The sequence below is a fragment of the Diuraphis noxia genome, unplaced genomic scaffold (genome assembly GCF_037042655.1).
Source record: "Diuraphis noxia isolate RWA-SAM2 unplaced genomic scaffold, SU_Dnox_SAM2 contig0002, whole genome shotgun sequence".
NCBI classification, from domain to species: domain Eukaryota; kingdom Metazoa; phylum Arthropoda; class Insecta; order Hemiptera; family Aphididae; genus Diuraphis; species Diuraphis noxia.
Window position 1 is genome coordinate 26,764,756 of NW_028301712.1, and position 26,343 is coordinate 26,791,098.

Genomic DNA, 26,343 nt, shown 5'->3' on the forward strand with positions numbered 1-26,343 from the left:
AATCACTGTAAGTTTTATTTTCCAAAATAACAAATTTAAAAATAATATACGTTTAGATAAATTCAAACGTATACTTAAACTTCAGTAATGATAAAATTGAATAAAAATAATAGGTAGGTACTAAACATAATACACAATAGGTACGTAGTAATATAAAAAAATAATAATCTCAACGAATGTTATTTTCCATTAAAACACGTAAAAGCATATTCCATATTATACTAAATTGATTTTTCAAATTCAATGTTTGTAGTTTTATTAATTATTTTTTAATAATCATTAATTTTTTTAATTCAAAGTCAATATTAAAATACCATTTAGGTCCATCAATTGAATATAATCTAAACTCTATCCATTATAAAGTTCGTTGTTTGAAACTTTTAGGTTAACAACATATTAAACAACAGCATATCAAAATTGAAAATTTGAAGTGTTTCAACATTCATATATATATATCCTCTAAAAGCTGTTTAGAATATACGATGTGCAAGAATAAAAAAACGTGTAAGTATGATATCAGTTGTTTAAATATTACACTTTTGCAACATGTACAATATTGCAATATTTTCAATAAAAAATGTTGATTAGATTCGAGATAGCACCTATTTAGCTATATGACCTATTAAACTGAGTTAAAATATTCCAATTAGAAAGAACAAACGACATTAAACGACAACTATATGATACTTTTTTTTTTTACGTTCAATGAACTTTTGCATTCAAATGTTGAACTTCTCATTTATAATTTTAAAAGTTTTGATCTTGTGAATATAGCAACAAATAACGCGATGAGAACAAAGATAAATACAACAGTAATAATATGTTCTAACCCGAATTATACTGGTTAAGTTTATTACATTTTGTCAAGTTTTCTTGACGAGTTTCTGCAAATGTTTTAAGTGAGCGTAATCCAACCCGAGAACCTACGTCGACGTTTATAATTACCCTATTTTTCGTTGGAAAGTGTAAGGGTGAGTAAACAGATAAGATGGGTCGACTGTCAAGTGACGCGCGGAAGACAAAACGAGAAGAACACGATAATCCGATTGCCGAACCCTACCAACGTGGCACTGCGTTTTGTTCGTCGGTGGAAGAGGTTACACGCAGAAAATGAGAGTGGAGGGGTGGGAGACGGGAGAAAACAAGGTAAATACACTAATGAAATAAGCCATGGGACACTGGCGCACTTTAAAGGCCGTTAATACCAGTAGCTCCCGAGCTGTATGGGAAACGAATTCGGTTACCTTGGAAAATACCTCGGGGACCTTCCGAGGAAACTGAGTATAAATGATGAAAGAGAGAGAGAGAGAGAAAGCTTTTGTTTTCCGGTGATTGTAAAACGGTGGATTACCCACCTAAAGCAGAGGTCCAGAAAAGATAACTAAATGTTCGGGAGGAAAGAGGTTAGCAAATCCTAATGTGATATGTAGGCGCACATATATATACATTATACAGAAATACTTCAGGGATTTCTATAGGTATGTGTCCCAAAGACAAATGAAAACTCTTGGACTCAAATATTTCGTTTTCACAATACTACAATGTAGTTTATCTACAGATTCCATTACATATTAATATTGGATCCTATTATTAATGCACCTGTGCATGTGAAATCATACACGCACAGCTAACTACTTTCTGAACGATGATGTGAACATTACTGCAGCACATAATCGTTATTAGCCATTGGCATAGATCTGATATAGAATTTAAAAAAATTCCAATTATTCTTTTTTTTATAAAAAACATGATATAGGTATAAATGTTGTACATCCATGTATAGTATAATCATGTTATATTCAATACTGAAAAGACGAGTACATTCAAAATAAAAATAATAAAGTATGTATAAAAAAGAGAAAATTATATATATAACATAAAACAAATATTAATTCAAAATTCAATATAATGTAAAATACCTATAGGGTACGTAATCAAAAAAAATAATAATTAAAAAGTCCAATCAATACTACCTACGAACAAAAAATTTGTGAATATTATTATACGGATAAGATTAAACCTGTGTTTCGGGGAATATAATGGAAGTGTGCAATTCAGTAGGTACGTAACACAGCAATATTCTTGCAACAGCGGGATGGAAATATGGAAAATGTTCCGCGAGCATAAACGATGGTGCGTCAGTGATTTATACGCACGTGGTCTTATTAAAATTGTTAAAGTGTTTTCTCTTCGAAGTATCATGATTCTTCCAACAACTGTTTGCTTTGCGAAAGACAATATTATAATATCACCTTTAACTTTAACTGAGTAAAAGTGCATATTACATATTTTTTCTTTGATTTTTGTATATTTAATATTTTCTACAAAAATTATTTTTTTTTCATTCTTAAGCAATTTATTTTAAATAATGTTACATTTTTTCAGTTCAATAAAATTTCAAACGCCAAACCGGTAACGCGCCATATTTTTTATTATTTTTATGTATAAGAGTTAAATAATACAATTTTTAAATAAATGTTTTAGAATTTTTTTCGTGTATATTAATAAATAATTAACACACTTTTAATCAATAAATACATTTTTTATGCATATTTCGGATTTTTTCATGCATATTTTATAATTTTTTCTTGCATATTTTGCCTTTGTTTGCTTCTATAACTTCCGAACCCTAGTAATAACTAATAACTCAAATACTTTGTTATGCGAGATAAATATTCATTTAACAATTATTATACTGGTAGACATCATGTAGGTACACAAAATTAAAAAAAAAAAATTATAACTTTCCATTTGATATAAATATAATACATCTATGCCTAAATGCACTCACATAAATTTTAACGAGTTGAAATATGAAAAAAAAACATATGATGTCGAATAAAAACGATTTAATAAACAAAATATTGAAAGAGTAACACGTAGTTTAGTTTGATTTCAGTTTTTTGTTTATATTCTATGTTAAAAAAACAAATATAGTATAAATTTATAATGCTTTTCGATTTATGATATTTGGGTGTTTGTATTTGACAGTAAAATTATTTAATTAAATAAAATAAAAAACAAGTGAAAACAGTGTTAGCCACCAAAAGGGTTTACAATGCAAAATAGGTATAGATATCGGCAATAATTATTATAAAAATATAAATTGTAAGCATAAAAAAATACCTACCTAATTTATTATTTTTATACCTTCTTTAGTATTATTACAATAAACTTAAACTATTTAAAAAATATATATTTGTATGATATAATATAATAAAATACCTACTAATAGAAACGTCAGATAATATTTCTCTTTTAGCGACGCTAAAAACTGTTTATTTATGGTTTCACATTCGAGTGCTTTTCGTCGGAATTTCCGGTAGTGTTTATCAAATAAATATTGGAATGACGAGCTGTCGATTGGATTGGAAAACGCATTTCATACGCTTTTGCGTCACTGTGAGTGCTCAGTATTTCATTGTTTATATAGGAGGAGAGGATGCATTTATTATTATAACGTTTTTTTTTTACATGCATAGGACGTCAGAGAAAATCTGTAAGCGAAATATATGCGAAAATAAATCCCTCTAAACTGAATTAAATAAACACATCTGGGCGAAACAAATCATAATATTTCTATATGATGACATATTTTCATTTTCTATTATGTCACAAACATTTTCATTGAAAAATGTTCAATTAAAATTTAAAAGCCATTTTTCAAACCGATTCTATTAGTGTAGTCATTTTGTTTTTATAAATCACGACTTTAGAAATGATATGTAAATATTACAGTAAGACACGTTAAAAAATTAAAAGTGAGTAGAAAAGTATAATCCATAAAATTCACTTCAACTAAATTCAATTATACCTATAACATAAGGCTTAGAATTAAAATTGAAAATACAATACATTATTAGTAGCCAATAGGTAATAATTGATTAACTAATGTGAACAAGTTTTTTATTTCCGCAAGCAAATCTTTATTTAATATTTATACATTTTGCACTATTAATAACTACTGCAATATAATTAATAAATCGTCAGTATACACACGGATCTAAGTAGTATAGATGAGATATGAGTACCTACACGTCCTATAAATTACCGTCGTAATATTGCTATATAATTATTGATCAAATCAACAAATTCGTCAACTTCACCTTTTTATTATTTATTTTTCCGTTTAAAGATACAACTAATCGGATCAATTATTATTATGAACAATATTGACCGTATTAACCAAAAATATCGTAGTGACATTTTCCTTTTTTTTATATATATATATAGGTATATATATAATAATATATTATTGTACTGTGTAAACAAGTGCCTAGCCTTTGGGACGATTTCCCAAGGGGCGGAGTGGTATATATGGCGTGTTTTGCAATCTACACATTGTGTAAAGGAATGAGCAAGAGGGTGGAAAAAAATAAAATATAAGACATTGTTGGTTTTGTTAACGATATGTATACAATATACATGTACACCGGCAGACGTTTCTTTGGACACATTTGTACACACTACACATACGCACCCGCCTCGGTATACGCCAAGCCAATATTCTTTGTGTTGTTAGTCAACTGACGTATAAGTTAATTTTATTATCGTACGAAATTAGAGACATGACATATTATATTATATTCATAATAATAATATCCTGTTATCCTTTATTGAACTCATATACCCTTCTACGAGTCGTGGTATAAAATCATGAGATGATTTGTATAGATTTTATAATGTATGATAATATTAATAATTATTATGTTGACAGTGTGTTATTCGTCAAAGTTAAAATCAATCAAATCATTTCATACAGCATTCGTATTTATTTGTGTTATTATAATTTTTTACAGCAGTTTTAATATTCGTATTTATCGTTCAATTAAACTCGTGTTTTCCAATAAACGTGTTTTTCAACAATATTTAAGTAGGTACATCGTAATAATTTAATAAGCCCCGGAAATTATTCATATTAGGTACTATTACATAATTAGTACGTTATTATAGTATATACTACTTAGGTTTAATATTATGTAGTCATTTTGTAACACATTAAAATTAATTACATTAAATGATTATTATTAATCATCGTTTTAAAGATAATATGTATACAAATTATAAAATAACTTTTTATTGTTACTCCTAATGGTCTATTAAATTATACTATTATACCTACATGTACCAATATCCTATTCGGAATGAGTTCGTATCTCGGCGGCGACCAGTTTTCGTCCACAACGGTCAGACGCATCCCCCCTAGTCAAACAACGGAGACTAGCACTGCGGAACGAAGCCACGCCCATGCGCAGAAGTCAGCCGCCGAGGTACGATCTTATTCCGAATAGAGTATAGGTATCAATTGTAATATGTAATAATCATAAAACATTGGAATATAATATGGCCGCGATTATACCACGTGGATCGTCGCTTTTTTCCTTGCACTACACATATTATGGGCTTAATAAAATATGGTATATTATCAAAGACAACGGGGCCAAAGATTTCATATTACGTTTACACAGATGACTACCGACGATAAATTTGTTGTATTTGCCTTTTCATTTTCAATTTATAACGCGCCGTGGTCTTTCAAAGAGCGTATACGTGTCATGTCCGTTTCGTATTCCTTCGTTCCCCGGCTACATAACATTACCAATTCAGATTTAAAATTGCCATCGGTTTTTTTTCTACGGGAAATGAGGTAATATTATAGGTATAGCATTCGTCTCGAATATAATCGACTCGGGGGAAACTTACGCGTAGATCAGTCATCCGATAATAAATAAGCTGTCGCGTGTGATGTACTACACTGAAATTTTAAATATATGTATACCTATGTAAAGAGAGAAAGAGGAAAAGCCATCCTTATGATCCTATTATGCATTTTAACTTAAAATTTATTTTCAGCTAGGTGATATTGCTATATTATAGGTAATATAATAAATACACCTTGAGAGGGATCCAGGTTCCTACAGGTTGTTGAACGAGAGCAAAAAAATAATAAAAAAATCCCAGAAACAATCATCCTCTATTCAATATTATTGTACTCCAGCTTCTAAAAATATATTTGTTGAGTGTTCCAGAATAAATAAAACCAATAAGAGAATTAGAAGAGGGTTACGTGAAAAGGCAGGGGAAAAAATCCAAACGAATGATAAAATTCAATATCAAGTACTTTGGCAGGTAGGTGTGTAGGTCGTAACCATATTCTGGGTTTAAACGTTGCCAATTACATTTAACTAAAGGATCTTACAACTGTCTACATTCTATTTTCTACCCATTTTTCTAATTCTATAGATTTCAAATTACTTATTTTGAAAACAATAATTTATTATGACAAATTGTTAAACTAAAATTTAGTAAACGATCGCATCTTCGTAAATTGTATTAATTAAAATTATAAATAAATCCATAAGATATTAATTTTAATAAAACCTACAATTTTCTGTAAAATGTGGGTATTAAAAATTGATAAATACATATAATGAATATATTTAATATAAATTTCTGAAACCAAAATAAATAAATAATGGTGTTGAATTTTTTTATTAGGTACTTCCGAATTAATTAGATTATATTAATAGTAAAGGAAATTAAATATTATAAATAGTAATGCATAAAATATTATTATTTAGCCTAGTTATCTTGATGTAGATTATGCCTTTCATAACCTCAACAAAATATATATTTGTATACATTTTTATTCACAGTCATATATAAATAGGTACCTACCTAATAATTTTTTTAATTAAAAGTAAAATAGTTATGTTTTGAATATGATGTCGTAAAAATGCATTGTCAAGAGGTTAATTAAGTGATTTAATGTACATTTTACAACAAAATATTATACCGACCGAGGATAATATTGTTTTACATTTTCTACGTTTACAACATCAACAAATTAAAACTTTTGTGTATACATATATAGTATATTATTATTATTTATTTATTATAAAATATACGCATTTTTCTTTTTTCAGTCATAACATTAGAGTAGACAGTACATATAAAAATTAAACAAATTACCTACCTTATAAATACAATCGAATAAATAACGAATTGTGGCTTGGTGAGGCGCGGTCGTACGCTCAATCTGCGGAAACGCACTAAGCGTACGTACCGGCCGCAGTTGCTAGCTCCCGGATGGGTGATCACTCGGGATTTTCTGCAACATATCCTTGCCACACATATACAAACACGTGTTACAACCCTACCCACTTAAAAACCTACAAACAAATACAGAAAAATAACCCCTACCGTACCTACCCACACCCGATGACCGATGTTGCCACGGATTCCCCTTTAGAAAAAAATAAAAAAAAAAAAAAATAACGGATTATTAAAATCAACAGTAATTATTAAAGAAGGTGATTGGCAAGTGGCAATTAAAATAATATAATTCATACAGTAGCTCTTATTATAAATATTAAATATACTTTGAGTTGGATCATAGGAGTATTATAGAATATATTTTTAAACCGAGATTTATACCATATAGTTATGCAAAATGACTTTAAAATTTATTAGTTACCTATGGATAGCAAAAATGGAGAGTCGATCAGGTTTGTTATGAATAAATTTTAAATTTTAAATTTTTTTGCACTCGGTACGATTATTCAGATATTATATATTAAAGCAAATTAAGAGCTAACTATAGTAATAAGTAATAACTATATAGATACTCATCTCGTGTTTAAAACCTTTAAACACGTTTTCTTAGTAGGTACCTATACGATCTGGTGTCGTGCCTATGTATAGTACATACACTTAACCTAACCTTAACGAAATCCTCAAGTTTATTAGCATACCTATCTTGATTGATGGCTTTCCCTCGCGTGATCCGCTCTTGCGATCGCATGTTTCGCGTGTTTTCGTCCACTTGCGAACTGATTACTGATGAACTTTGAAAGTACGCAAAAGACGATAAGTATACCATTTATATATAAATATAATACAATATTACTATAATTGGCTGTTACATAAATAAAATCAAAATCACTTAATATTATATAAATATACAACACCCGTACGGTTTTGTCTCACACGAAAAACGTTTACGTCTATGTATTATGCTAATCGAATGTTTACCACATTACCAAGAGATTACACCCCGTTTAGCATTCATCTACAATACATAATATCATATAATATATAAATATTTCAATACGCATTTTGTATTATAAGCTTAAGTGTTGTAAGAAGATTACTGACAGATAGATTTGGCGAAGAAGCCGCCCACTTGCTGCGACACTCCTGGTAGACATTAATATTAAATAAATAATATCTCATCATTGCACCCATGCTTGATGTTCAAACAAAATGTTATATTATTTTCACGTTACTTTGTTAAAATAATTCAATAATATGTTCTTTGATAAGAAAAACAATTAGTATCAGAATATAGGTAATAAATAATATTATTATTATTATTATCATAGTGTATTGTGTAACATCAGTCTTCCTAAATGTTATCATCATAGGCACAATTTCAATAAAAAAAAGGCCGGTAAGTCATGGATGTTGCTCTGCTGTACAGTAGGTTACAAGACGTGGGTTACTGTAATGGATGGAATTAAATTTGAATCCAATGATATTATATCATTGTATACGAAAAACGATTCTGAGCGAAGACGGTTTATCTGTCTAGAATATATTATAGATTATTAAAAATTTTCAAATCTTAGGTTAAAAAATAAAATTTTTTATGAATTTCTAGTTTAAAATGATTTGCGAATTTTCGTGATTTTTACACATGTTGTCAAAATTCAAACTTTGAATGCTTGTAAAAAAAAAATTGTGCTAATATATTTCTTTTATTTTTCACCTGCTATTGTAAAAATATGTTAGGAGCCTTATATAAAATTTTAAATTCTAAGATATAAAAGGAAATTTTTTAATGAATTTCTAGCATAAAATAATTTATGAACTTTCGTGATTTTTACGTAGGTATGTTGTCTAAAATTCAAACTTTGAATGCTTGTAAAAAAAATTGTGACTAAGCATTTCTTTTATTTTTCAACTGCTATTGTAAAAATATGATAGGAGCCATGTATTACATTTTCAAATCTTAGATATAAAAGGAAAATTTTTTATAAATTTCTAGCTAAAAATAATTTGTGAATTTTCGTGATTTATATTATGTAAAAATCACGAAAATTCAATACAATTCATCGCTCCGCTCAGAATCTAAAACTAAGGGCGCTTAAGGTATGCATTTTCTCGTTTTGTTTTTTTTTTGTAAGAAGAATTATTTGATACATAATCACGAACATTATTTGAGGGTTCTAATTTTTAAATGGGGGATGATAATACTCCTTAAGCCTCTCCCTCTTATTTGCATCTAAGGTTGTCATATTAAGAGGACGTAACACTGACGTTCGTTGTCTTCGTCTTAAAAGTGTGTAATAACTTACCAAATTTATAATCTCAGCAAATCACGTGTAACTTGATTAGCTTAAAAATTAGAGTGAATCGAACCTATCATGAAATTTGATGATAAGAACATTATCAGCTATGTTTGTATGAGAGTTTTTTACGATAATTCAATTTTCTAGCAATTAAATAATATAGTGTGAATTAAAAATCCTTATAACTCACTTAAAAATTCAAATATCGTTGAAAACTAACATACAAACACAGATGACGTTTTTACCATCAAGATTCATAATAGGTCGATTTATTCTAATTTTTAAGCTAACCAAGTTACACTTGATGTGCTGAGCTTAAATTTGTTATGTTACGCACTTTTAAGACAGAGACACTGAATGCCAGTGTTACGTCCTCTTAATAAATTACTATAAATAAAAATTGTTAAAAATGAGACAAACGCCACCCCTACACTATCTTCTAATGATTTTTTAAAGAATTCTAAAAAACGAACAAAATATAAAAATTATAAATCCAATAGTACCTACGTATACTACACAACGTGTAATAAACAAAACAATTCCATGGACGTGAACGTTTTTATTTTATTTTTAATTTATAATTAATGAATATTTATTTAAATAATAAAATAATTATTTCATATGCTGTAATATTTTTATTTTTTATTTTATTCTAATTTTCAGTTTTATCGGAGTATGTATTATTTATCGAAATCAGAAGTACATTGTAAATATATTGCATACATTAAAAATGTTCATATTAAATATATTAGGTTATGTTATAAAAAGTCATTTTTTAATACGACAGTAAGTATACATTTTTGATTATGCTAATATATGTTATTATAGCCGTCATCGTATTCAATAAGGTGACATACGATATTACAATGCGGATCCATATAAAAATATAAAATAATACTCTTATATGGAAATAATAATATTATATATTATATTGGTCCCCGTGCGGAACTTACATAAATGTGCATTGAACATAATAATATACAACAGTTATATATAGACAGACGTAAAAAAAAAAGGAATGGTAAGGATTTGAGAAAAAAATGTATATTTATAAGAGCTGTCATTTTTTTTATAATAAGAATAAATAAAAATCGTGAAAAAAATGCAAAAGGCTCCGGGGAGATTCGAACTCCCGATCTCCTGTTTACTAGACAGGCGCTTTAACCAACTAAGCCACGGCGCCGGTGTAGACACACGACGAAATATCAACATTAAAAAGTGGGCAGGAAACCTACTTTCCCCACTTTTTGTTGTTAAAATTTCGTCTATTTGATACATCGGCGCCGTGGCTTAGTTGGTTAAAGCGCCTGTCTAGTAAACAGGAGATCGGGAGTTCGAATCTCCCCGGAGCCTTTTGCATTTTTTTCACGAATTTTTCAGCCGTAGTTCATGCTCTACCTCCAATAGTTTGTAGTAATTGCATCATCTCATTGTAATGGACGAAAAGTATATTTTTTTTATTATTAATTTATAAAATTATTTTACTATTAGTATTGCGACATAAATATAGGCAATAGCTTAAAATTAATTTAAAAACGTTATTGCGTACCTACCTATATTTACGTTGTAAAATATAAAATTCATTATAATATAAGATTTATAATTTATATACCACCTTTATAATATATATTAATTATGTTAAAAATAGTTAAAACCGTTACTTTCCACGTGATCCTATATAATTCCTCAAAATTGAAAATATATATTAATGTCTCATACACTATAAAAAATATAGTTTAATAAGAAAAACATTTGTGGAATTTTGTATTGAACTTCCAAACCAAATACCTATATGAATACAATACAGCTAATGTTTTATAAAAATGTTAATGACAAGATAGTTTGAAAAATTTTACGATTTTGACGAATTTCATAAACCGTCAGGATAATATTTTAAACATTATTGCATGCATAAAAATGTTTATTTTAACATTTGATGAAAATTTCAAAAATCGACGATTATGGGTTTATGAATTAAACAAAATAAAAAAATCAATTTTGTCAAAAACTTTGCGTGCTAATTTTTGTTTAACTTTAATATTTATCCGTTTGTGTATTGTGCAATAATTAACAACAAAATGTTTGGAAACTTTTTACTTTTGACTCATCAAAGTGACCAATTAGAAAAGATATTGAAGTTGAAGATTGAAGCATTTAATTCATCACTCCGTAGTCCGTACTCCGTTTAGAATCCAAAACAACGATATTCATGGACCATAACCTAATATTCGTTTTTAAATCCAATCATATAATATTGTAAACTGTTATAAATTAGGAACTTAATTAATAATAATATGGCATGTAGGTAGTGTATGTGTATTAGTGTATTTTGTCATTAATGACATTACCATGATTTGATTTAATAATGATCCATAAATTAATGGTTAGGCAAATTAACCTGAAACAGATAAAAACATCTTAAAATTAAATTATTACTATAAATTAAGGCGTCAGAATGATTCTAACCAAGTAGCTCCATTTATTTTCGAAAATGTTACAATATATTCTGATAGAGGTAGCGGTAGCTCCGATTAATGATCATTATTTAATATTTATTAATTATCATATTATTACAGACAAGTTGAAATTGAGCTAAAACGAAACCAGTCCATGAAAGAAACTTAAGAAACATAAAAGGAGCTGATAGTACTATCACTACTATCTATACCCGCGGAGCAACTACAGCAGCTGCAGGCTGCAGGCTATAAGATCGAGACACCTAACGTTGGTAATACTGTATATCGGCGTTTCACAAAATATGTTTTGAACACGATGAAGAATAGATAATAACAATGATATTATCATTATTATCTCGCGTCGGCGTTGTTTTCTCAGTTCCCTGCGGTATTTTATTCCATATTGATATTTTACTATAAATTCTAAGCGAGACTGCAATTAACGTATTAGTTTTTTTTATAATAAAAACACTTTAGGTAGGTACTTAAATGCTTCTATCTTCCATTTCGAGGGTACTGGAATACCTGGTTAAATTTGATGAATTATTTGCAAATTAGAACTAAAATGCAGACATTCAAACTAACTTAGTAATTTGTAATTAAAAATAGGCACATATAATTTTTAATAGTATTATCTAGGGGACTTGGAAACAAATAAAGATATCCTCGAAAGTTATTCTTATTAGAATTCAAAATTAGTTTTTATAATAAACAATTATTGATGTTGCACCGTGCAATGATTGAGATTTAAAATTTGGTAAAATGTTATGTTTTAAAGGAAAACCCATCTTTTCTCTTATAACTTAGAGAAAATATTGATTGTATAGATTTATAGGATCATTATATTTTCAAAGTTATTGGAAATCAAAAATAGAAATTTAAATAAATTATAAAATATTTATTTGGAAACAGAAGCTTTATTGTTGTGCAATGATTTATCACTGAATTCAAATTTGACACATCAAATACAATGATATAATACACCTACTCAATGACATCTATGCAGTTGCCAGTTATCTCCTACACTCAAAACTTATTTATCTATAGATTTGTAATATTAATATATTATTTTAGTGATGAAAGGGGAACGACTCCAGTAGGAGAATAAGGGTTGAGGGGGCTGCATAGGCAAAGTCCATTAAAAAGTTAGTTATTAATTGTTTATTGTTATAAACGAAATTACAAAAAAAAAAAAATATAATATACCGAACATTTTCTGAAAATTATAAATATTAGTTCCCCCCTCCCAGACCATGTCATTGGAGCTACCACTGTGAAAAAAGTACTACATTTTATAAAATCAATCTAATAATTAACACATTTCTAAATACATTTTCAGACTAACGTATATACTAGAAATATAGCATTATGTATTTTTTTTTTTAAAAGAATAATATTTATACAATTTATGTTTTAAACCATTTAATGCAGTCTTATACTTGTACCTAAGTACCTCCACTGGAGGCCCGTAAAATATATTTCATCTGTAATTTATTTATTTTCTTCTTTCTAAATGCATCAATTATTGTTCTTAATATTCTATTATTTTGTAACAGATTGAATCAAAAAACTGTTTAAACTAAAACAAAATAAAAATCTGTTACCGATATTATCACTCCCGTACAACTCTTAATAATAAAATTAATGTAATAATATGTATTATAATTTGCAATATAACCAAATTTCTTTCAGAATAACTTATACATTTTAATTATTATACTATCGAATAATTTATGTGTGACAATCATAATATGAGTGTAATTTTTTTTTCAAATGCATTAATGCGTTTTAATAATTTTTCTAGATGTTGAGTTAAAAGAATATAAGTTAAGAGAAAAAAAAAATTGAAAAAAAGTGCAAAAAATTTGCTGAGGTATCAACGCAATCTCAACAAGGCTCCGGGGAGATTCGAACTCCCGATCTCCTGTTTACTAGACAGGCGCTTTAACCAACTAAGCCACGGCGCCGTTGGCAACGGCCTCGAAAATCGAGCAACATTAACAAAGCTAAGTCTATGTATTCATGAAATACCTATTAAAGATTATAATATGATGTTCAGAAAGTATTTACTTATCTAGTTAATTAATAGCTAAAACGTCTATATAAAAGTAGGTAACAATATAATTTAGTACATAAATAAATAGGACATAGGTAAGTAATATGTATAAATATCTAATAAATGTTAACTTATAAATTCGTTGTTAATTTGTTTATGGTAATTTATTAAATTATTTTTACATCGAGTAGGTGTGATAACTCTATATATTTTGTATTATAACAGCTCAAGATTCTTATAATATTTCATAAGAATAAATATAAAATTTTAATTTTTAATATTTGTCGGGCCAATAAAATTTATATTACTTACCTAAAATTATTATAAGAAACTTGAATTGTTATAATACTAAATAGAGTACTGAGTAATAACTATTACTACTATATAGTAATATCATGCAAATTTCATAATTTATTATTCCAAAATACCTAAGTTGAAAAAGATACTGCACCATTAAATTATCCATTGATTCTTTATATCTGTATTAAAATCTTTAAAACTGAGTCAAAAACTCAAAACTTAAAACTCTATACTATTATTCTATACCATAATATTGGCCCGAAATTGGTTACTATTAATATTTAAACGAATTTAACAATTTAGGTTTATTTTTAGATCAAGCACAGTGCAAAATGAATCCAACAACTGATTAAGATTAATACCTACCAGAAAGACTTCCAATAATTCAATGCAGCTGATTGCCTTGCCGACTTTAATATTATACAGTGAGGCACTATTATTACAATTATTTATGTCAAAAATACTTTAACGTTTAGGTATAATAATAACAATCGTTTAATAGTTTACTACCATATTATATTAGTATTTATTTTCACAAGTTATATTTGTTATGATAAATATTAAATATAGAGAATATAGATAAAATTATAAAACAACAACCTGGTGTTTTCGTTTGATGGAGGGGGTTGAGATATCCCCCTCACCAAAAAATAAATAAATCCCACGGCTCTGAATTATTAGCGTCTTTATTAATTAGTGGATACCTAGCCGGAATAGCTGCAGATATCTGCGTAACTCCTATTATTATTGTATGATTGTAAAATGTAAATAGTTAGATAATAAACTACGTTATAGTAATTAAGGTATAAGTTATATGTATTTATCGACTATAGGACCACTAAAACTTCATGAGGGGGTATATCATAATTTATAATTTATAGTAATAACTAGCTTCATAACCATACTTTGACCGAGAAAAATGAATGAAATAATATAAAAAATATAACCTACAAAGTACGGCGCTACATCGGTGTAGCAGTATTTAGGTTTAAATTAACATCAGTACATCAGTAAAGTTCACCAACAAATTGGCATCGGTGTACTTCGCTTTGTGAACTTATTTGGCGGAGTTGGTCGTCCGCTTGTGGCGGATTGAATATGACTAATATGAACATTGAGCATATCACTCAATAGTGAGGCACTCACTCGGTATATTTTATAATATGTTTCTAGCTATACATTAAAGTTTACTGATATTTCAAAAGAATTTCTGAAATCGACTGAATAGTTTTTTAGTTTAAAAGCTCAAACATACAATTATAGTAACAATAACCAATAGACAAACAAAAAAATATTTAACCGAAATTCATGTTTGATTCGTGTAATCCTCACCACCCTCGCCGACATAATATAAAGGTTTAAACCGAAGCTCTAACAAGGAGTCTCAAAGAAATAAGGAATATGTGTTCAAAGTTTGGTGTTAATTAGTTCAGTAGTTTCTAAGTCTATAAGCCCCATCGTATCCCGAGTAACAATTTCAGGGTGTGAGGTCGGTTAAATTGACCGATGGGTGCATGGAGAGTGCTAATTTTATTTTGAACTGTTTTTAAACTTTGTTTGGTGTCTGGTCCGTTCGATCGACTGAACCGTGCCTGGACCGTTCACAAATCAAATGATTAACCGAGTGAAATTATATTTTGGTGTTAGGTCCGTTCGATCGACTGAACCGTGTCTGGACCGTTCACGAAGAGATTGTTAACCGAGTGAAATAATATTTTAGTGTTAGGTCCGTGCAATAGACTGAACCGTGTCTCGACGGTTCAATTGACTAAATTGTGTATTATAGACTGTTAGAGTCTATATGTATAAACTATTGTCTATATTTAAACATACTATTGTATTTATTATACATAATATACATAAAACATAATAAATTAATAACGTATTAATAACTTACTAATAAGTACTAACGAGAATTTAGCATTAAGAGGATGTCAGCGCACTATTTGTTTTCTCTCTCTGGTCCACGCGCAACATAGACAAAAAGCATTTACGCAGAATCATTTTTTCGATGATTTTAAGTAATCTTAGAGTAAAAACACCTATTACAAAAAAGATAGAAAATAATATTTTTGATGGCATGACATATCGATTTGTCAAAATATGGTCTCAAAACAATTTAAACATCGTTTAAATTTACAACATTATTTTATTTTGAAAGTCAAATACAAAGTCAAATAACTATAAAATATAAAATCGATATGTCATTCCCTCAAAAATATTATTATCTATCTTTTTTGTAATGGGTGATTTTACTCTAAGATTACTAAAAAATATAGAAAAAAAGATTCTGCGTAAATGCGTTTTGTCTATGTTACGCGTGGGCCAGAGAGAGAAAATAAATAGTGCGCTGACATCCTTTTAAAAAATTAAAACACATTGATGACGAAAGCCGTTTTTTAGACACGGTCTCGATTTTAAGATTCGGTTTAAGAAGTCGGTGTTTATAATTAATATCATGTTATATTGTTATTATTACGTTGGGGACGCCTGGACGAGCTGCTCGCGTTTAAAATCACAAAAACAAACAGTCAATTCTCGCCAATTATAACATAACAATAGCCATGATAACACGATATAAATATATATATAACAATATGATGCTCGTCTCAAACGCAAAACCAAAATAAAAATAGCTCATTTCCAATATATTATATTCGTATTATGATAGTGTATATATATATATATAATTTATATATAAATATTTTATAATCAGCGGCCGAGTGCACATGTTTAATTTTCTATTGTCATATTATTCCGTGCCTCCGTGGCTAGTTGACTAGTGATGTCTAGTTCGTCCGCCTGCATCGTGCCATCGTACTACGCATTTTATACTGCAGTCTGCAGTATCGGCCATCGGCGTACCTCGATATACGGCTTTCGGCATAACCTCAAGTCTACTGTTTTGAAAAGTTTAAATTTAAAAATTATTTTATTGTTAGTCACTACCTTTACAAATATACAATTGTCAACTGTACTGTCACCTACCTATTAAAGGTAAAGGAATAAGGTATGTACTAATTTAATATAATAATTATACCTATTTATCTTAAGAGGACGCTACACCCGTATGTGTTGTCTCCGTCTTACAAACGTACAATGTAACAAAAACTGTTTTTCGCGGGAAAGAACCGAGAAGGTTACAGTTATAATTAAGAAGAAAAATTTTCACACAATATAATGAGAACATTTACTGTGCAACATCGTTTTTATTTTTCTGATATCTAAAATACGAAAAAGTTCATTTTTCCCAATACCAATACCTACTGGATTCTACTGTAAATTATATATAATATTAATATGTAGTTAAATATATTTAGGCTATATCACATAGGTGCACTACAGTATTACCAATACAATCATACTATATTGTCAATAAAGTTATAAATTGTATATTGTATATTATTACGATAATAGCATAATTTCTTTAAATTATAATAATAATAATATATCATTTACACTTCAATATTGTTTATTTGTTTGTTACCATTTATGCTTCATTTATTTAACAAAAAATTAATTCTATCATTCTATCAATAGTCTTTTATTTATTTTGACTTCAGCATGTTTATTTTCCATTTACAAGCTGATTTTACCTACTTATAATGTGGCATCTGCCAACAGATTATTGTTTTTTAGATCCAAAAATATGGTTTCAATATGTATATTGTTTATATATATTTACAATAAATATTGTAGTCTAATTATTTGGTTTCTTTTACATTATTTTGACCTATTTGAGTTTTAATCATCAACAATTTATTTTATTTTGTATTAATGTATTTTAGAATCACTGTCTGGTTGGATAAATACCACCCAAGACCTCAAGGTATTTAAAGAAATTATATCAAATATTTTAAAACATTGCCGTCCAATTCAACATCAGAAATCACCTTTACAGATGCAATCCTCAAAATAGTAGTTGGCATAATTTTATATTAATTGTGTTACTTATATTATTTTAAACATTATCCTTTTTATAATTTGTATTTATGTAATTTTTTAAAATTATAATATAATTACTTCTATTATATAGATTGTTTATTCAATTTAAATTATGCGGTTTAATTTTGTTATTTAAATAAAAAATTACACATGTAATGGTTTATGATTAGCAATTCAACATCACTAACGTATGCACAGTATAATAAATAAAATCCTATACAAGAGATGTATAATATTTTATGTATCAAAATTTGAATAAATATGATGGACTTTAGTGTACATATATAGGTATTATAATAATAGTAAAGTATATAATATTATATGTGTATATAGTATGAGGTTACACAAAACTGAAATCATATTATAAAAAAATGAATATTAAAGTGTTAAGGCCAAGGTTAAAAAAGGTTGTTGGTTAATACATGGGCCAAGTAGGTATAAATAAAAATTACAAGGGGTATGAGTACGAATTTTGCTCCCCCTCACAATTGGAATTATCATTAAACAAAAAACAAAGTCTAGTCATTACATTTTAACTTTTGTACAACCGTCAAGAAATGAACCTTACAATCGTCCCAACACCGAATTTGCACTTTACCAGGACCGTCAATAAATGAACCTTACAACCGTCCCAACACCGAATTTGCACTTTACCGGAACCGTCAATAAATGAACCTTACAACCGTCCCAACACCGAAATTGCACTTTTGTGGAACTCGGTGCACTCCATGTTAAATCTGGTATGCAAATTACTGTTTAGACCGTGTTTGGAACGGAATTTGAACGCAGTGCAGCACCGCTATTTTATAAATGATTGTAAACCGTGTGTGAACCTAAATTGTTACTCGGGATGTACCTACATTCGTATATATATATATATATATGTGTGTGTGTTTGATTTCATTAAATTCATAGTAGTGTAGTGTTATGATGGTATGTTATGCTATTAAGCTTTGAATTTATAATATATTATTATAATAATCAAGACTTTTAGCCTTTAGTTTTACTATTTGCATTATACATTTTAGTTTTTTTTTTTTTTTTTTTTTTTAATTACCCCACGGCAACTGAGGTCATCGGGAAGGGGGTAGTACGTACTGTTGGTTCTTATGGAACTGTAGGTTGGTTTTACACGTGATGGGTGAGAGTTTTGGCAGAATTTCTATTGGGGCACCCGTAGGTTTCTGCCATGCCCCGGAGTGGGGGATGGCGACACTTGTTCTCCGGACACCACATTTTAGTTTATAGGTACCTATAATTATAGAGTTAGTTTAATAGTAGGTAGGTAGGTATCTGTTTATTGTGTTAAGCATAAGTCTTAATTTAACAATATTAATAACTGCTGAAAGAAATCCCAATTCTTAAGATGGCTAATGTCATCTTTATAAGTCTAAGCCATACCTATTTATATATTTGGTATAATATAATATATTTAGTGGATATTTATTTAGGTAAGTACTAGGTAAGTTTATTGTAAAGCCAGTGCACAGTGCCGTGTATTGAAGTGTGAAAAAGGTTAGGTAAACATCATATTATATCCCCCCCACAATTCTTTTTTGTTTTTGATTAACCTATTTATTCTAGTTGTTATAACTTATTCAGTTTAATTCGTAAATATCGCATTTTTCAACGCTCTATCTTAATTACACATTTATAGGTATTATTATAACAATTTATTTTTATTAAAACTACAATGTGTATTTATTATTACATAGAATTTATAAAAAAATATCATTACGATATCATTGCGATTTTTACGAATTAACAGATTTAAAATTTTCGACCGTCATAAAAATGGCAATTTTGAAGATATCAACAAACTATAAAGATCAAAGTTGCTCAATAAAAATAGAGCAATCCAAATCCAGTGTCAAAAATAATGGTTCCTATTTAAGAAATTTTTATTTTACTGCGCATGCGCAGATAAAATAAAAGTTACAAATTTTAATTTATCAAAAAAATATGTATTTATATGTCCTGTATCCTGTAAAAAAAACCCGAATCAAATTCAAGGTCATGCGTTCGAAATATTTTCTGTTACCTTTAAAATTGAACACACGGTATACAATATACATTATTGTAGCCATTAGGTAAAGGTAATTATCTACTAAGTGTTAACTACCTATACTCAGGGCACGTATTAAGATGTTTCTAATTTTGTGTTAGAAAACTTATATGTTATACTGTTAATGTGTTATTAGTTTATCACATATTAGTTATCAGCTGCTTCAAACGTCTGTATGATGTTTATACAATTTACATATTATTATACACAATTTTATAACTCATAAGCAATTAAGAATTTTGGAAGGTTCAACCTCTATACGCCTATGTCTTTGCTTTAACCCTCACAATTCATCAAAATGTATTATTATTTATTACTAAACATTTAACTAGGCATAATATTTAATTTCTAACATCCCTTCTCAAATCCCAATAGAGAAGTTCCCATTGAAAATTATTGAGAACGTTGTAAACTAACTGGTTGTACCTATATTACGCGAAATACACTATTAATTGTTAGGTAAGTATTTCGTATTTAGGTTCAATTTAAAATTTTAATGATGCTAATTTACAATATATGTATATAAAAACACTGATTACGTCCTACCAGCACCTCCTATATATTTTAAACACAGAATTGTATAAGTTGTTAAGTACTTATTATAAAATTTATCATTGCCTATCAATCAATGGTTATTAATAGTGCTCTCTGCTCAGCTCACAGCGTATAATGTTTGTAACCGGATACCGGAAATTTGTTTCTGATAACCTGTGAGTGGTGGTGTTTATTCCTCCTTAAAATGAGAATCGGTAAAAAAAATGATAATTATACAGTACGACAAAAATGAGGATAGACAAAAAATACAACTAAACTGATTTTTTTATTACTTATATCTATAGTATTTACAATTATTTACATAATTATTTTTCTTATACATTCAAACTAATCAATACAGGTTCCGTTTATTTTAGACATCGTAATTTAAAATTTTAATTATTTAATTTTTTAATATTATGAAATATTAATGACATACACAAAATATCTATTCTAGCTAAAACATAATTTCCAATCGTTACCTATTTAGTTAGTAGAGTTTAGGAAAAATATATATAAACACACGTGAGCTGCGATCGCTTTCATATTATCTTGCACAATACACATAGATGGGTGGACATGAACCTATTATAATTCGGGCCTCGAACATCATCATGATAATATTATGTTACCTATTATGATTTATTCACTTGTTCCTTAAATTAATATTGGTATCCAAATATTATTTAATGACATCATCCATCATGTTAATCAATTAAAATTTTTATTTTGTTCGGGGAGTTAACCGGCTTAATTTTTCTAATCTGCATGGATCCGCCCCAACATAAAATTTTAATAGGTATTATAGGTACTTTTTTTTTACAGTATACAATTAAAACAAGAGGAATATCGAATAGGTATCGTTATATATAATAATAACATCGTTATCGTTATGTCACATAAATGTAAATAATACGAGTACATGTATTAACTCGTATAGGTAGTTATGATTGTGTTAGTTTTTTTTTAAAATGTTATTGGTTAGGCTCTATGGGTAAAAGGCGCGTATTATCCAAGTAGTCAATTTCAATAGGTATGCATGAATGCATTTTTCAGTTTTAAAAATAGTAAAAATAGCTGGTTATTTTTAACTGAACAACTAACGCTATAAGTATAGCAAATATTAATATGATATCTAAATTGTTTATAGGGTGGTAAGAAAGGAACGGTCACCACTGGTACTCATTTAAACGGTTGAACCTGCAGAGGTATATAGGTATCACTACGCACAGTATATAATATATACCGCGTTACGATATTAATGATATTATATTATGATCTTCTCATGTCTCGATATACATATTATTATTTTGTCCCCGATTTCTACGTTTTCTAAGGGTATTCTAATATCCTATCGTTTACACAAACAGATAATAATAATAATATTCTTGGAGATATTTTCGGTGCAGGTGTCTAGCGAAGACACGCACACGCGCAGCTCAAATGTATATACGACGACGACGTCGCAATGCAGTCCCGCGACCGACAAGACGTTTTCACCAAGTCCGTTTACCCTCTCACAGTAAGTTGTCGCATAATACTCGTATTGAGTGTGAACCCGGCACTACGCTTTGAATTGAACATTTAAACACTCTCCCGTCCAAATCTGCACAATTTTTTCGCCGTTTACGCCCTTTATAGGGGGCCGTAACGAACAGCGGTCGTGTAACTGCAGCTGGCGTCGACAGTTCGAACGTTCTATATACCGAAAGTTATAATAATATAATATTATGCTGTACAGCATTATCGTATAAATTATAAACTTGTTGTTTAACGATTTACTATATCATATTATATTATTACAGAAAACAGAATATAATCGGTTGATTTTGCTACGAGGTCTCAATCTACATACTACATATATCACTCGCCACCATCTCGATATATACTAACGTCATATTATCATTTACTGCAGTGACGATTAGTTTTGTGTTAGGATATATCCCGCGTCCTGTAATATTGGACAGATACTATATTGCAGTGTTACGAATTAAGATTATATAAATTATAATATGAATTTCAATGGTACCTATTGCAGGCTATTTGTATAGTCGTATAGACACAGGTTCCTTGATGGGCCACGATAATGTGAATAAAAACATAAAATATTTGATTTCTTCAAATTTTGTTAAAATTTATAATTTGTTAACTACCATTTCCGTATACTGAATACATTGAAACTTGAAATAGAACTAACGAAATATAGGTAAAACTTTTCTTTTTTTTAAAGAGCTTTTGGACCAGCTGCATAACGATCCTAACGCTCTATACATAAAAAGCTCCCTCTATGTTTTTATGCTTTCCACACACTCATTGTTCGTTTAGTATATACTATATATAGTATAAGGTCAGTTAAGCATTTGATCATTATAAGATTATAATATTATTATTCTATACATTTGATCATTAATGACCACAGACATTTTCTTAAAATTCTGATCTTAATCTATTTTTTATGCTTGCGATATGCCTCTTTGATTTAAGTGATAAAAATAGAAATTACAAAAAATTAAATACGAATAGGGCATAAGGATACAATAGGTGGTTTGAACTATCGAAATCTAAGACTATTATAATACTCACCTACGACAAACAACAAGAGAGTACAAACTACGAATAATACCTAGGTACTTAATTCGTAAGCCAAATATCGGTGTTTTGTTTAGCGTCCCGTTGACGGGAAAATGCTACTTCCGAGTTAAATACGTTGAATTTATAACCCTCGCGGAAGTCGGCGCTGTGGCTTAGTTAAGTTAAAGCGCCTGTCTAGTAAACAGGAGGTCGAGAGTTCGAATCTCTCCAGTGCCCCTAGTTACAGCCAAGTTCGAATATCGTACAAATTTTGCATTTTTCAACCATATTTTTCAACTCCTATTTCTCATCCCTTCGAAATTTTAATTCAAAGTTACACTTTATGTATCATTATCTTGAGTTTTAAGCATTTAAATACATTATTTTTTGGTATGATTTCACAAGTGTCAATATTTTAATTTTTATTCATCCTATAGGTACTAAAAAATTAAAATTAATATAATAGTCTAAAGTCAATCTTATGACAGAAAAATGATATTATAGCAGCTTCAATCTTCAAAATGGAGGTGTTTTTTTTTATGAACTTAGATTATTATTTTTGTAGTACAAAATGTACAATATTTTAAATTTTAAAATAACACTTGTAAATTCAATACAAACTTCCTCATAAGTGTTGTTTTTGCAGATACCTTAAAATTGTCGAAATTGGCACATTTTTTAAAGATAGTTTGATGTGCAGCCTTTAGTGGTTGGCGAAATTGCAGCGAATATTCAACTATCGAAACGTATACTAACCATCTGTCTCTTAATACAGCTTTAGTTATTTTGTAATATTTAATTGTAATTAAAACAATACTTCAGGGACTTGACATTTTTCACATTTAACAGTCTTTACCTATTTTATACGTTATATAATAAATAACTATAAAATACTTTTTATTTATATATTGATAAAATAAAAGGCAGTTTTCTATTTTTTCATTAAATCATCAAACGCATATTTGTTTACAATAATATAGTAAAAAATTAATAGATATTGTTTAATAAATCGACCTAATAATGTTAATAATTTATTCTTTATCGAATTATTCGGAATTCAAGTTTAAATATTATTGCGGTGAAAACATTTTTTTTTAATAAGTTATACTTTAAATAAATAATATATAAATTAGTAATAGCAACAATCTATAAATAAACGACAATTTCCATCGTAAATCTCTAAACGTCTGTTTGAGCATCTCCTGGTGTTAGGTCTATCACTTTTTAAAATGTCTATCTTCTGCACATAGGCCTAATATATCTCTGTACCATATTTCGTCGTAATCAGGCTAGCCGTTAAGGAATGCATAAAAGACAAACAAACAGACAAATAAAAGTCCATTTTTATGTACATATAGATATTAAAATAAACGGAATAGTTCTTCCTCGATTTTGTTTAAGTATAAATTATTTAAAAAATGTATGTACCTACTGCAATAATATTTAAGCTTGAATTTTGAATACTCAATAAATTATTATTTTATTTGAATATTCAAATCAATAATAATTATATAAGTGGCTTGGTGAGGCGCAGTCGTACGCTCAATCTGCGGAAACGCACTGAGCGTACGTACCGGCCGCAGTTGCTAGCTCCCGGATGGGTGACCACCCGGGATTTTTAGCAACATATCCTTGCCACACATACACAAACACGTGTTACAACCCTACCCACTTAAAAACCTACAAACAAACATACAAAAATAACCCCTACCATACCATCCCACACCCAATGGCCTATGTTGCCGCGGGTTCTGCTTACAAAAAAAAAAATAAATAATTATTATTATATAACATATTATTATAATCCATCAAATATTTTTTGAGCGATTGCTGCTATAGAGCCATAAGAAAAATGCCCAATTCTTAGGTTAGGGTAACATGAGGGAAATTTTAGTGCAGCAACCTAAAGGTGATAGCATAGATCTGCAGATGACTACAGTGCTTAACTCCCTTAAATAATTCCATAAATGTAGATTTTGAGATATTTTTTTCGATTTAAAAATAAATATTTACAGGCTACTATTAAACACCCAGCTATTGGTTTCAATTATTTCAATTGTGCATATATGTATAGTATTACAGCATCTGCCGATGATCGTATATCATACGGCATGGTTAACCATTAAAAAATATGGAATATTATACAGAAAATTCTTATTTTTAAAAACAGTGTCATTTGGTTGAACAATATGTACCTATTGTGTCTCGAGATAGTTAAGTTGACAAGAAAGGCGCCGCCGCCGCCGGCGTAGACGGTCGAGTAGTTCTTTTACGACTTGTTCTGTCAACTCAAATTACTCGTCCGGATCGCTCCTTGTTGTTCCATGCACGCCCAAATTATATCATCACATTTTCCAGTCATCAGCCATAATATAATAATATACAGTACAGAGTATGTTTTGAAGGCATCTGATATAATGATGAAAAACTATCAGCTAGACAAGAGATAAAATCTGTATACAGCTGATTAGCTGAACGTTTTAAAAATTATCTTTTTGTAATTAACTGTCGATACAAATTATACAAAAAAAGTTCTCTCCTATTGAATAAATAAAATAAATATTATGTATCACTTTCACCAGTTAACTATTCATATACGAAAAGGAAAACCCAGATTACTTATATAACTATCAAACAATTGTATTAATGATAGATATTTGAAATTCGAACGATAATTAAAAATGAATATTACCCAACTATATAATATATTTCGAGATTTAAAATTTTTTTATTACCAAAGTAACAAATATATAAATATTATTTTTTTTTTTTTTTTTGTAGGGGCAACCCGCTGCAACATATGGCATTGGGTATGGGGTGGTACGGTAAGGGTTATTTTTGTGTATTTGTTTGTAGGTTTTTAAGTTGGTAAGGTTGTAACATGTGTTTTTGTGTGTGTGTGGCAAATATGTGTTGCTAAAAATCCTGAGTGGTCACCCATCCGGGAGCTAGCAACTACGGCCGGTACGTACGCTCAGTGAGTTTCCGCGGATTGAGTGTACATCCCCGCTTCACCAAGTCACACAAATATATTGTATTTAAACTTTTGAATAACGTTGGGGC

General features: G+C 28.9%; 1 protein-coding gene and 4 non-coding genes across 8 annotated transcripts in view; 2 read left to right on the forward strand and 3 right to left on the reverse strand.

The window, feature by feature from the left end:
* The window catches only part of LOC107165518 (discoidin domain-containing receptor 2-like), a 255,393-nt gene that overhangs the window by 161,903 nt on the left and 67,147 nt on the right, over window positions 1-26,343 (reverse strand). The gene's annotated exons all lie outside the window — the stretch shown is intronic.
* TRNAT-AGU (transfer RNA threonine (anticodon AGU)) lies at window positions 10,463-10,536 on the reverse strand. The gene has a single exon. It is a non-coding gene; the product is annotated as a tRNA-Thr (tRNA).
* TRNAT-AGU (transfer RNA threonine (anticodon AGU)) lies at window positions 10,633-10,706 on the forward strand. Its single transcript has one exon. It is a non-coding gene; the product is annotated as a tRNA-Thr (tRNA).
* TRNAT-AGU (transfer RNA threonine (anticodon AGU)) lies at window positions 13,703-13,776 on the reverse strand. The gene has a single exon. It is a non-coding gene; the product is annotated as a tRNA-Thr (tRNA).
* On the forward strand, window positions 23,443-23,517 carry TRNAT-AGU (transfer RNA threonine (anticodon AGU)). Its single transcript has one exon. It is a non-coding gene; the product is annotated as a tRNA-Thr (tRNA).